General features: G+C 37.9%; 1 protein-coding gene across 1 annotated transcript in view; it reads left to right on the forward strand.

Moving 5' to 3' along the window:
• LOC144957982 (uncharacterized) overlaps window positions 1–5,000 on the forward strand; it is a 25,774-nt gene that overhangs the window by 6,078 nt on the left and 14,696 nt on the right. Inside the window, exon 2 of the mRNA XM_078889550.1 lies at window positions 813–901. The gene's annotated coding sequence lies outside the window, so the exon portion shown is untranslated. The remainder of the gene's footprint in view (window positions 1–812; window positions 902–5,000) is intronic.

The raw sequence follows: 5,000 nt of genomic DNA on the forward strand, positions 1-5,000 counted from the left end.
GAACGTTTATAGGCTGATTGATATAATATAATTTGTAAGAACTGATTAGTAACAGACTGTCTAAATAAATAACAAAACTGTGTGTAACCTTGAACGTTTATAGGCTGATTGATATAATATAATTTGTAAGAACTGATTAGTAACAGACTGTCTAAATAAATAACAAAACTGTGTGTAACCTTGAACGTTTATAGGCTGATTGATATAATATAATTTGTAAGAACTGATTAGTAACAGACTGTCTAAATAAATAACAAAACTGTGTGTAACCTTGAACGTTTATAGGCTGATTGATATAATATAATTTGTAAGAACTGATTAGTAACAGACTGTCTAAATAAATAACAAAGAGCTGAGTGGCGTCAACTTCGTTCCTTCTGTAAATCAGATATACATAGTATGCGCTTGGCTGAGAAACTCACAACATTGCCATCCGGAAGTATAACGGACCAATACACAAAACTATGTGTAACCTTGAACTTTTATAGTCTGGTTAATGCAGTTTAGTGAGCAAAAAAAAAACAATAACAAAGGCCTGAGTGACGTCAATCTTTTGTTTGATTTTAAAGAGCTATCATAATAGGCTTCAACAGTTGTGGCGTCACTTCCTTCGTTATGACGCAAAGTAACTTCGTATCTGGTTCTAAACTATCGGAACAATAGCGGACGTGCTTAGGACGAGCATAAAAGTGTATCCAGAGGAGAAAGACATTATAAATCTGATGTTTTGACTTTATACATTCTGATCACATGACATGTGAAAAAGTTCTAGCCAGCATGAAGAATAAAAATTACCGATTTTCTTTGTTTAGAACCAAGCTGCTAGCTGCTGGGCGGTCGTGACATCAGACTCTTGAATCCTATTAAGCATGTTGGTTGGATTCATCTGGTGGCATACGTTGTGAGTATGTTACCTAAACGCATAACATTTATACGGACCTGTATTCTTTCATTATATTCATGTTTACCACCATCCCTCTCTTTGTCCCCTCCCCCCTCTCTCTCTCTCTCTCTCTCTCTCTCTCTCTCTCTCTCTCTCTCTCTCTCTCTCTCTCTCTCTCTCGCTATCTATCTATCTATCTATCTATCTATCTATCTATTTATCTATCTGTTTGTGTTTGTGTGGATGTGTGTGTGCGTGTGTTTGTGTGCGTGCGTGTGTGTGTGTCCCTGCCTCTCTCTCTTTCTCTCTCTCTCTCTCTCTCTCTCTCTCTCTATATATATATATATATATATATATATATATATATGTATATATATATATATAATGTGTGTATGTGTGTGTGTGTTTGCGTGTGAGCGCGCGTGTGTGTGTGTCTCTCTCTGTTGCATACAAACGCACACACATACACTAATTAAGTCAGAAAGAGAGGAGGGGAGAAAAGAGAGTGAAAGAGAGAGATATAGATAGGAATGTAGAGAGAGAGGGGGGGAGGAGGGGAAAGGATGGGCAATAATTGGATTCAATAGTCTGATGTCACGCGCCCGGCAACGGCGGCCATCTTGGTTCTAAACAAAGAAAATCATTACTTTTTATTCTTCATGCTGGCTAGAACTTTTCATTCCCTTTTCATATGTCTTGTGATCAGAATGTGTAAAAGTCAAAACATGATCTAATTTATGGGGTTTTTTACCTCTGGATACGCGTTTAAGCTCGCCGGGGAAATATTTCATACGGCGTCAGCCATTGTTCCGATAGTTTAGAGCCAGTGTTACTAAGTTGCCATGCGTCATAAGGAAGGAAGTGACAGTACGACTGTTGAAGACTATTGAGAATGCTAACCAGTAGATACTTGTCCAATCAAAACAGGGGATCACTGACGCCTCCGCAAGTGCTTCACACGTCCCTCTCAGGAAAGCAATAACGACAGAGTGAAAATGGAGAGGTTCCTATAGGAACGATACAGACAATGGACGTTTCGGGTACAAACCCTTCGTCAGCACAACAATACAAAAATTAACGTGGAAAACAAATAAAATAAAATAAAATGCAAAATAACTTTTTTTTAATAATAAAAAATTGAGCTTTTATATAGAGCAATATCCACTAAACGTGCTCAAAGCGTTTTACAAGGGTTCCCTGTTAAACAGCAACATTTAACATTTAGGACGGGACTTGTATCGTCTGTACTCAATGGTGGTTGCAGTATGAATGAAACGTTAGCGCGGCCACGCCTATCCAAAGTCGAGTGTCATACCAATATGAGATGGGGTTTTGGTCCGTATCGTCTTTCTTACTTCGTGGAGCGATGTAGTTTCCAGTTGCCTGGGCAGACTTATCTGGAGCTTTTATATAGCACAATATCCGCTATACATGATCAAAGCGCTTTACAAAGGATCCCTGACCAACAACAATACTTAACATGCAGAACGAGACATGACGCCTGTTAGGCGATATTACAAGTTAGTTCTCAGCCAAGCGCATAGTAATTAGGGGAAATTTTCTGATTTTCATTGTAACCGCAAAATCTGCACGTTTTGCACATTTTTGACAAATTCTTCGATTCTTTTCTTTTTTTTTTTAATTTTTGCGAAATATGCTATCCCCGCGGTGATGAAGATTTTAATTGTAATTTTGTCTTTCCAACTTTGTGCCTATTTCCAATTCAGCATAATTTCTGGCAAAATTTGCCATTTTGTCCCATAATTTGGCATAATTTTGAGTTTGATATTGCGTAATTCGGCGGGGGTATCATATTACGTGGATTGCATGATGCTAGTTGTTAGGTGTGATACAACATATTTAGAAACCTGAAAATCTTTTTGCAAAATTTACTTATTTTCTTCTGCAAAATTCATCTTTTTTTTGCAAAATTTTGAAACATTTTTTGGCAAAAAACAGTGGGGTCAGCCAAATGGGTGACTAGTTATCACACGATTTTCTCGATCAGATTGTAAACGTCTAAGGTCACGCATAGATTTATTTATGTTTCGGTTCTATTGATCAAGCGGTAGAACATTCGATATTTTACTTAGACACATACCATCGATAATAAAAGATATGGAGTGACGTTGCTTCCCTTGTAATGACGCACAGTGACTTAGCAACTGGTTCTAAACTATCTGAACAATGGCGGGTGCTTTTATGAAATATTTCTCCAACGAGCATAAAAGTGTATCAAGAGGAGAAAAACATTATAAATCTGATCAGGTTTTAACTTTTATACATTCTGATCACATGACACGTGAAAAAGATCTAGCCAGCATGAAGAAGAAAAAGCACCGATTTTCTTTGTTTAGAACCAATCTGCTGGTTGCTGGGGGAACCTGATATCAGACTCTTGAATCCTATGACTGCCATTGTTTACATTATGACGACTGTCCGAGAGGCGTGGTTATCTAGGTGTCTATTTGTTCACAACAACCAGACCTGACAAGGACACTGTACTACGAAAAATTCGTACAAATACAACTAGAAATCTGCGTTCGCCTCTTTGACTCAACAGATAGTATGCGCTTGTCTAAGACGTTCACAACACCACCATCCGGAAGTATAACGGACCAACACACAAAACTATGTGTAACCTTGAACGTTTATAGTCTGGTTAATACAGTTTAGTAAGAATTACTCATGAACGTGGATGGCAGAAAACAATAACAAAGACACGAGTGACGTCATCTTCGTTCTATCTATAAAGCTTGTTGAAAATGAAGCTTAGAAACGATATCCAGGACTTATGAGCATTTTTGGATCTTACTAAAGGCAAATTATTTATTTCTAAAGCTTTTTAAACTTTATCTTTTTTCCCTTGGAAACTACGAATTTTTGAATTTTCAAGTTGGCAACTCTGAAACAACATCTCAGTAAGAAACAGTAGGATACTAAATAAGTACGTAAGTAAGACAGTAAATGGAAGTATCTATTTCAGGTTTTCGTCCAACAGAGTCATCGATCACATGATCTGTTGCTGTACAACGATTGGACATTTCTTAATAAATGTAAACACGCTGCTTTGTTTATGAAAGTTGTAAAGATATACATGTGTCAAGCTGAACAAAACGACCAATCGTGATATTTGAACGGTTCGAAAACTGTGAACACTTTTCACTTTGTGGGTCACTTTGAGCACATTTTGCAATGTGTCCAATCAGCCGAGTTCATGGAAAGGTCAAATCGATCATCCCCATAAGTAAGAATATGTGGTCTTGTGGTATGTCACTCGCTTTTGGATCGGAAGGTCCTGGGTTTCGCCTCGCTCGGCGCAGAGTTGAGTCCTTAGAGAAGGCTCTTAACTCATATATTTTCTCACCGTACTCGGGTGTAAAATGAATACCTGGCCGTTAACAGTGTGGTATCTGTCGGGAAAAAAAATTGTATATATAGCCTAACAGGCGTCATGTCTCATTGCTGTTGGTCAGGAACCCTTTGTAAACGCTTTGAGCACGTTTAGTGGATATTGCGCTATATAAAAGCTCAACTTTATGATTACAACAGCATCACATCCAATCAACTTTCACCAAGAGGACAGCAAGAGCGATGCGACCTGGGGTTCATTGGAGCACGAGTTGTTGCTGCTCACTTGGTAAACAGGGGTCTGAATCGCATCCGTGTGGTTGTTTTCTTTGTGAAAATGAAGACCAGGAGGCATCGTTGTAATTAATCAGTAGATTTTTGACCAATCAAAATATGAAATTTGTGACACACTATCAAACGGGCTCGGACAAACATAGTTGTTTGTTTATAAACAATAAAGTGAATGAAATCGACCTCTCCCTGATCATTGTTATTGTTTTTATACCGACAAATGGGTGACTAGTTATCACACGATTTTCTCGATCATATTATAAACGTTTAAGTTTACACATAATTTTCTGTGTTTATTCTATAGATAGTATGCGCTTGGCAAAGGACATTGCCATCCGGAAGTATAAAGGACCAACATACAAAACTGTGTGTAACCATGATCGTTTATAGTTCGAAGTTGACGTCACTCGAGTCTTTGTTATTGTTTTTTGCCATCCGCGTTTTTGAGTAATTCTCACTAAACTGTATTAACCTG

This window comes from Berghia stephanieae, chromosome 12 (assembly GCF_034508935.2).
Source record: "Berghia stephanieae isolate SIO BIC M18660-M18661 chromosome 12, UCSD_Bste_1.3, whole genome shotgun sequence".
NCBI classification, from domain to species: domain Eukaryota; kingdom Metazoa; phylum Mollusca; class Gastropoda; order Nudibranchia; family Aeolidiidae; genus Berghia; species Berghia stephanieae.